The 8,407-nt window shown below is 47.5% G+C and overlaps 1 pseudogene; it reads left to right on the top strand.

Annotated features, from left to right (window-relative positions):
- Window positions 1-5,552, top strand: part of LOC115297806 — an 11,303-nt pseudogene extending 5,751 nt beyond the window's left edge.
- Window positions 5,553-8,407: the final 2,855 nt, after the last annotated feature.

Genomic DNA, 8,407 nt, shown 5'->3' with positions numbered 1-8,407 from the left:
CCCCCCGCCCCGTAGAGGCTCTGATAAGGGCTCCACCTGGTAAGGAGGATGATGTCCTCTTGAGAAAAATACTGGATTTCTTTCCAGGGAAAGAAACCACAAAGCAGTTAGGACCGTGGGTGTCCCAGAGACGGGTACCGTGGGCCCGGAGGCAGGTACCGTGGGCCCGGAGACACCGAGAGGCAGCGCCCCGTGAGGAAGCTGGTGCGGCAGACCAATCGCCCTGGGCTCTCGGGGAGGCAGGAGACGGCACCCGGGCACCCTGCTGGCCGCTGCGGCTCTCACACTCTGTTAAGCGCTGACGTCCAGCCCAGTGTCCAAGCCGGAGCACAGAGGCTTCGGGGATGACACTCTGTCCGCCAGACCACAGGGGAGATTTAGCAAGGCCTCCTTGCTAAATGAAAACTCCGCTGTGGTTTTCAAGACCTCACTTCCGGCCTGAGAGCCGAGATCCCCAGATGTCTGGAAGGTGGGCACGCCAGCATCATGGCCACGGACAGAGCGGTGGTGACTGCGGGGACAGAAGACACAGTAGGGGAGGGGACCCTGCAGCAGTTCTCGCTGCCCACGGCTCCCATGGGGGTGAGGCCACGCCTGCTCCCCGAGCCGCTCGGCCAAGGATCAGGTGTCCGACCTAATCGGCCGGGCAGCCGGGCATTTCCAGCCCCTTGTCTGGTGCCGCATTCGTGGGCATCCCCGGGCCTGGTGGGGACGCCCTGGGCGCCCTCAGAGACCTCGCGGGGACGCAGACCCTGTTTGCCGCAAGGGCTCAGAGTAGATGTGTTTGTGCTTTGTCGTCCTGGCAGACAATGGGCTTCAGAACCTGTCTTCACAGGCAGCCCCCCTCGGGGACGCACAGACCCCCAGCATCAGCCCCTCGCATGGACAGCAAGGTCTCCGCCTAAAGGAACATCCTGCCTTTGCCCAGATGCCACCCAGCAGGGGAGAGAATGGACAGTTTTCTGAGCTAATACTTTTTCAGATGTGTGGAACCATAGAAATCCTTGCACAATTTGCCCTAAACTGTTTCTGGGACAGGTCGGGTTTAAATGAATAACAAAATAATAACATATTCATATAGTTAGAATCACAGGTTACCTGTATCTTAATCCTGCCTTTTCACTTAACTCGAAGGTAGAAGCTTTTCCCCATATTATTAAGGGCTCATAAGTTTAATTTTTAATCACCGTTCAGTTTCTTCAAGCACTGTAATTTACTAGAGCCCTTTTCTGTGGCTGGTCATTTATCTCCAGCGCTTCTGGGTTGTAAATGTTTCAGCAAACCTATGAACCAAATTATCGATTATCAAAACATTCACATTTCCTATTGGCCGGGTCTTGTGCAACGGGCTGGAAGATGAGGAGTTTGGATGGTCTGTGTCCTCAAGGAGTTTGGAATCTGTGACAGGGAGGCGGCGATAATGTAGTAAATAAGCAATGATCAGGGCGCCTGGGGGGCTCAGTCAGTTAAGCCTCCGACTTCAGCTCAGGTCATGATCTCCCTGTTTGTGGTTTCAGGCCCCGCATCGGGCTCTGTGCTGACAGCTCAGAGCCTGGAGCCTGCTTCGGACTCTGTGTCTCCCTCTCTCTCTGCCCCTCTCCTGTCTCTCTCTCTCTCAAAAATAAATAAACATTAAAAAATTTTTTTAAAACAATGGTGGAGCGCATAGAGGTAGGGAACGGTGTGGGTGCAGAAGAATTTAAAACAGACGAATACACTATTGAAAAAGAAAATAGTGCCACCCCTACATAAAAGTGCATGTGTGTGCACCTCACATTCACTCCAGAGAAATCTAATTCCAGAGAAAAGCTGAGCGGTCTTGAGGGTTGAAAGCATCAGGCACAGAGGAGCAAGGGCTCTCCCGGGCCCCCTAGCGTGCTGCGGAGAATCGAGTCCAGCCTGTGTTATCCGTGTTGAGCTTCTGGGCAGCCAGCGACACCTGTAAGGGAGGGAGGAAGACCAGGCGGGGGCCCGCAGGCCCAGGGCTCTCTATGTCCAGCGCAGGAAGGAGGGAGGAAGAGCTACCAACTTGCTCCCCACGTGGCCCTGGAGCACGACAGGGCCTGGCGGCCATGCTCCCCTGGTGCTGAGCGGGTTAACGTTCACTGAACTGGGCAGGTTGCCGTCTGGCTGTTAGGATTCACGGCTATACATGGAACACAACAGACTGTGAAATGTAATAAATCTGGAGTTGCCTCTCAATTTCACCAATAATAATTAGCAAATTAAAATGGAAATGTCACCACAAACCCATAAAAATTCGTAAGTGCAGGATGGAAAACTCTCTCAGGAACAGAAATGGCTTCTGTCCGTGTAATACCCAGGGCAGACGTGCAGTCCAATGTTCCTCGGGACGGCCATTGTGCCCACAGAGCCCAGCGAGGAGCTGATTAATCCCAGGGTCGGCTGTCTTTACGTGTCAGCGAGCTAACATAACTGTGTCATCAAACCTGCTTTATGGAGCCTCTGATACGTGGACGGGGGCTGAGGCTGTTGCTGGAACAAGGCAGAGAGCAGCAGAGCGCATGCTGGCCGCACCCCCGCTGCTCCGTGGCCAGCACCCCGGCCGCTGTGCATCCATTTGGACGCACTAGGGGAGGACTGGGAAATTTCGAGCAAACCATGTACCATCTGGCTTGCATTTTGCAGTTGAAGGCAGGGAATGCTGACTGCTCACAGCCGAGCGCCACCATGGAGACCCCTCAAGCCGGCCCCGGCGCGCTGCTCCTGAAGACCAGCCACGTCTGTCATGGTGAGTGTGGCCGTGAGCTCCCTTATGGGAAAACCTAACCGTGAAAACCCAAACTTTCCCCAAGCCAACAAGAGATGGAGACACTCTCCACATTATGCAAAATAATTCTTTGTATCGATAAATAATAAGACTCAGCCCTTGCGCATCTTACAGGGACCAGACTGGTTCTCGTTCCTGAAACAGACAAAAATCTGTAGCAGGCGGTGTTCTCCGGTGAGAAAGAAACAATAAGGGGGACAGAGAAAGAGAGAGAGAGAGAGAGAGAGAGAGGGCAATGTGTCCACGGAAGGAGATTTACTGTAAGGAATAGGCTCACATGATTATGGAGGTGGACGAGCCCCAGGACCTGGGGGGTGAGTCAGCACGCTGATCACCCAGGACGCCGAGGTGTGGTTCCAGTCCAAAGGCCGGCAGGCTCCAGACCCAGGAAGAGCCAATGTTCCAGCTCAGATTTTCGAAAGACCAAACAACATGTTGAAGATTTTGGATACCGGCAATAAACTGATCTCTAAGAGACAGGAAATGAGAGAAGCAAGCCCTAGAATCACCCCAGCTGATTGCCTCCCAGCTCCAGCGCGTGGCACGGACGAGCGTTGTAAGCTCCCCAGGTGGAGAAAGCCTTGCTGAGCGTCTTGGAAAACCCAGGCTGGAAGAGGTTCCAGGACAGAGTCCAGAGGAGAGAGAGCTTCACCTACATGGGGAGCTCTGGGGACCTGCAAATCGTCCCCTCACGTGCTGGCCAGCACATGCGTGCAAGGAAACATCTCAAGTCCTCAGGAAAAGACTTTCTCCAAAGATTAGAGAGAAGAGAGCCCAGCGCTCACACAAAGCAGGGATACTGCCTATTAACCCCAGCTGGCCTCCAGAACTTCATACTTCCCAGGACCTTGGGGAGAATGCACAGAATGTCTTGCCTCAGGGTAGTAATTATCCATAGACTCAATAGAAATCAAAGACCTCAGCTTCCACTTGAAGAAACTAGAAAAAGAAGAGGAAATTAAACCCAAAGTAAGTAGAAGAAAGGAAATAATAAGCATCGGAGCAGACATCAGTGATATAGAAGGAAAGAAGTAGAGAAAAATCAATGAAACCAAAAGTTGGTCTTCAAAAAGACCAATAAAATTGATCAACTTCTAGCCAGATGGATCAGAAGAAAGAAGACAGAAGACAGCAGTTACCAGCGTCAGGAACAAGACAGGTGCCTCCTTACAAATTCTGCAGATGAGTAAGGGAGTTTCGTAAGGTTTCGGGACACAAGATCAATATACAGAAGTTAATTGTATTTCTATATACTGGCCACCAACAATCAGAAATTCACATTAGAAAGAATAAAGCATTCATAGAGTATCAAAACTGGAATGCTTAATGATAAGTCTGATTTTTAAAAATGCGAAATATCTGTACACAGAAAACTAAAAACCATTGCAATGCAAAATTAGTGATGACCTAAACAAATAGAAAGAAAGGGGCACCTCGGTGGCTCAGCTGGTTAAGCATCTGACTTCAGCTCAGCTCTGCTCATTATCTCGCAGTTTGTGAGTTCAAGCCCTGCGTTGGGCTCTGTGCTGACAGCTCAGAGCCTGGAGCCTGCTTCAGACTCTGTGTCTCCTTCTCTCTCTGCCCCTCCCCTGCTCATGCTCTGCCTCTCTGTCTCTCCAAAATAAATAAACATTATAAGAAAAAAGAAAGATGTGCAGTGTGCTTGGGTCATAATATACATTAGAGTGAGGAAGCCAGTTACAGACCCAGTGCAATCCCCTTCTAAATGACAACATGCTTTTGTTGGAAATTGATAAGCTGCTTCTAAACTTCATATAGAAATGCACATGAAGGCGCTGGTGTGATTCCATCCTGCACGGCTGTTCCGTGAAACGTAGGCGTTTCTCTCCATCCGCCTTCTCTCCCACCCAAGTGCGTGCCCACAACCTCACGGAAGATTCGACGGCCATGGACATGAGTCCCTGAAGACCCAGACCTATCGTTTTGGCTGTAAACTAAAGGCCAACGAAGATTATCACTTTAAAGTGGATAATGATGAAAACGAGCACCAGTTATCTGTAAGAACGGTCAGTTTAGGGGCTGGTGCAAAAGATGAATTGCACATTGTTGAAACAGAGGCGATGAATTATGAACGCAGTCCAACTAAAGTCACACTGGCAACTTTGACAATGTCTGTAGAGCCAATGGTTTCCCTTGGGGGCTTTGAAATAACACCACCTGTGGTCTTACGGTCAAAATGTGATTCGGGGCCTGTGCGTATTCGTGGACAGCACTTAGTACCCGTGGAGGAAGATGCAGAAGAGGAAGAGGAAGAGGATGAGAAGCTCCTTAGTATATCTGGAAAGCGTCCTGCCCCCGGAAGTGATAGTAAGCTTCCTCAGAAAAAAGTAAAACTTGCTGCCTATGAAGATGATGATGAAGATGACAATGATGACGATGATGATGATGATGATGATAATGTTGATGATGAGGAAGCTGAAGAAAAGTCTCCAGTAAAGAAATCAATATGAGATACTCCAGCAAAAAATGCACAAAAATCTAACCAGAATGGAAAAGACTCAAAACCATCAACACCAACATCAAAAGGGCAAGAATCTTTCAAAAAACAGGAAAAGACTCCAAAACACCAAAAGCACCTAGTTCTGTAGAAGACATGAAAGCAAAAATGCAAGCAAGTATAGAAAAAGGTGATTCTCTTCCTAAAGTGGAAGCCAAGTTCATCAATTATGTGAAGAATTGCTTCCGGATGATTGACCAAGAGGCTATTCAAGGTCTTGGGCAGTGGAGGAAGTCTCTTTAAGAAAATAGCTTAAACCGCTTGTTAAAATCTTCTGTATTATTTCATTTCTGTAGCAGTTGATATCTGGCTGTCCTTTTTATAATGCAGAGTGAGAACTTTCCCTACCGTGCCTGATAAATGTTGTCCAGGTTCCATTGCCAAGAATGTGTTGTCCAAAATGCCTGTTTAGTTTTTAAAGATGGAACTCCACCCTTTCTTTGGTTTAAGTATGTATGGAATGTTATGATAGGACACAGTAGTGGTGGTCAGACAAATGGAAATGGTGGGGAGACAAAAATATACATGTGAACTAAACTCAGTATTTTAATAAGGTAAAAAAAAAGGCACATGAAGCAATTAGAAAAGCTGAAAACATTTTTTAAAATAGTTGGTTGATTTCAAGATTTATTATAAATCTGCAGCAATCAAGCCCACGTGGTGTTGCATCAGTATCAACAAGCAGATCAATGAGATAAAACAGAGCGCAGAAACAGACCCACACGTATATGGAGAACAAAAGGTTCTGGAGAAGTTGGATGTGTGTTGACCAAAAAAGTGATCTTCTATTCTTACCTTGCACCGTGCATAAAAATTAACTCAAAACTGATAAAACTACACAAGCATAATCCTTCTATCAGAAAGCCTTGAGTGGGCAAAGACTTTTGTGCAATACCAAGAGCACAATCCACACAATAACAAATTGATGAATTGGACTTCATCAAAATTTAGAACATCTGCTCTTTGAAAGATACCGCAAATAAAATGAAGAGACAAGGCACAGACCCAGAGAACAATAGTTGTCACGCATATATCTGGTGAAGACTTTGTTTCCAGAAGACTTAAAGGACATATAAAAAGAAAATAAATCACCCAATGTTTAGCAGCAAAATATTTGAATATTAGATTCTATTGAATAATAGATCTATTAAATAAAAGAAACGTCACCAAAGATGTCCAGATGGCAAAGAAGTGTGTGAAAAGATGCTCGATGTCCTAAGTCATCAGGGAAATGCAAATTCAAATGACCGTGCGATCCCACTGCGCATCCATTAGAAAGTCTCCAGTTGAAAAGATGTTCCATCCAAGTGTGTGTGCGTGTGGAGGAACCAGGACTCCCATATGAAGGGTTGCGTAAAATGGTACCATTATTTTGGAAAATAATTGGGGATTTCTTAACAAGTCAACCCGCATGATATAGCCATTCCAGACATAGGTATTTACATTTACTAAAGAGGAAAGGAAGCCCTTGTTCAGGCCAAAGGCTTATATCCCAATGTTCCTAGTACCTTTCTCGTAGTGGTCAGACTGGAAACAAGGAAACTGTCCTTCAACAGGTGAATAAATAAGTATCCACACAGCGAATACTCCTCAGAAATGTAAAAAGGCAGGAACTAGTGATACACGCTACGTGAATGAATGTCAAAATAATTATGCTGAATGCAAGAAGCTAGATTTCCACCCCTCCTAAAAAAAATAAAAGAGAGTATATACCATATGATTCCATTTCTATAAAACTCTAGAAAATGCAAACTAATCTATTGTGCCTAGGCATAGTGTGGGAGGGCCACAGGAGGGATGGAGGGGAAGGATTCATAGGCACCATGAGGAAACATTCAGAGTCATGAATGTGTTCATTGCCTGCATTGCTCAGATGGTGTCTTCGTTTGCTCCGGCTGATAGTACAAAGTACCACACACTGAGTAGATTAAACCAAAGAAACTTGTCTTCTGACATTTCTGGAGACTGGAAGTCTGAGATCAAGGTGTCAGCAGAGTTGGTATCTCCTGCAACCTGTCTCTGGCATATAGATGCCCGTTTCCTCCCCGTGTCCTCACCTGGTCTTTCTCTGTGTCCTAATTTCCTCTTCTTGTAAGGACACCCATGATATTGAGTTAAGGCCCGCCCTAATGGCATCATTTCAACTGAACTGCCTCTTTCAAGCCCTGGTCTCCAAATAGAGTCACATTCTAATGTATGCGGGTTAGGATTTCAGCCTTGGAATGGGGGGAGGGGATATCACTAACTTTCTGTTAGCTATACCTCAATAAACCTGACTTTTACTTATTTTTTTAACATGTTTATTTATTATTGAGAGACAAAGAAAAACAGAGCGTGAGCAGGGGAGGGGCAGAGAGAGGGGGAGACACAGAACCCGAAGCAGCTCCAGGCTCTGAGCTGTCAGCCCAGAGCCCAACCCGGGGCTCCAGCTCACAGACTGCAAGATCGTGACTTAAGCCAAAGTCAGACACTTCACCGGCGGAGCCGCGCTCCCGTGCCAGGAACGGGGAGAGAGAACTGGCTTCTTCTCCCAGGTGCAAATGGCGCCTGGTTTCCCCATCACTGTGCTCTGTTAGGAGCGGTTGGAACCTCTCCAGAATGATTCTTTCATCACATCACAGCTTAGATCGGGTTCACTTTCGGGATGACAAAACCCACGGCTACAACAGGACGTGGCATCGTCCACAGCGACCCCACCCACCGGCTGGGTGATGGGGGAGTGGATGGATGGCGCCCCGTAAAGCTGACTTTTAGAAAATGCTACTCTCGGACTCTTTTGTTTGTGCTTGTTTAATAATGAGCTCCTCCACTGCATGCAGTGTGGCTCCTCCGAGTATGGGTGGGGCATAATTGTTGGGAATAAAACAGTGTTCTACGAGAAAGCCAGCCCATATGCGTCCTTTCCACAATTTCTTGTGGCTTTTCATGCTTTTCTTTGCTCCCCTCACCCCGGAGACTGACCGCCCAGAGTTCCACGTGGAGAGCGAGGACGCCCGGGCCCTGAGAAATAGCGGGTGTGGGAGGAAGGCCACCAGTTCCACGCTCGGCTCTTGTTGGCAGGCTGAATTCTTGTTAACCACTTACCCTGACTTTTCAGA

Source organism: Suricata suricatta, chromosome 8 (genome assembly GCF_006229205.1).
Source record: "Suricata suricatta isolate VVHF042 chromosome 8, meerkat_22Aug2017_6uvM2_HiC, whole genome shotgun sequence".
Lineage (NCBI taxonomy): Eukaryota > Metazoa > Chordata > Mammalia > Carnivora > Herpestidae > Suricata > Suricata suricatta.
The sequence above is the reverse complement of the archived record's forward strand: the minus strand, read 5'-3'. Positions and strand labels throughout refer to the sequence as shown.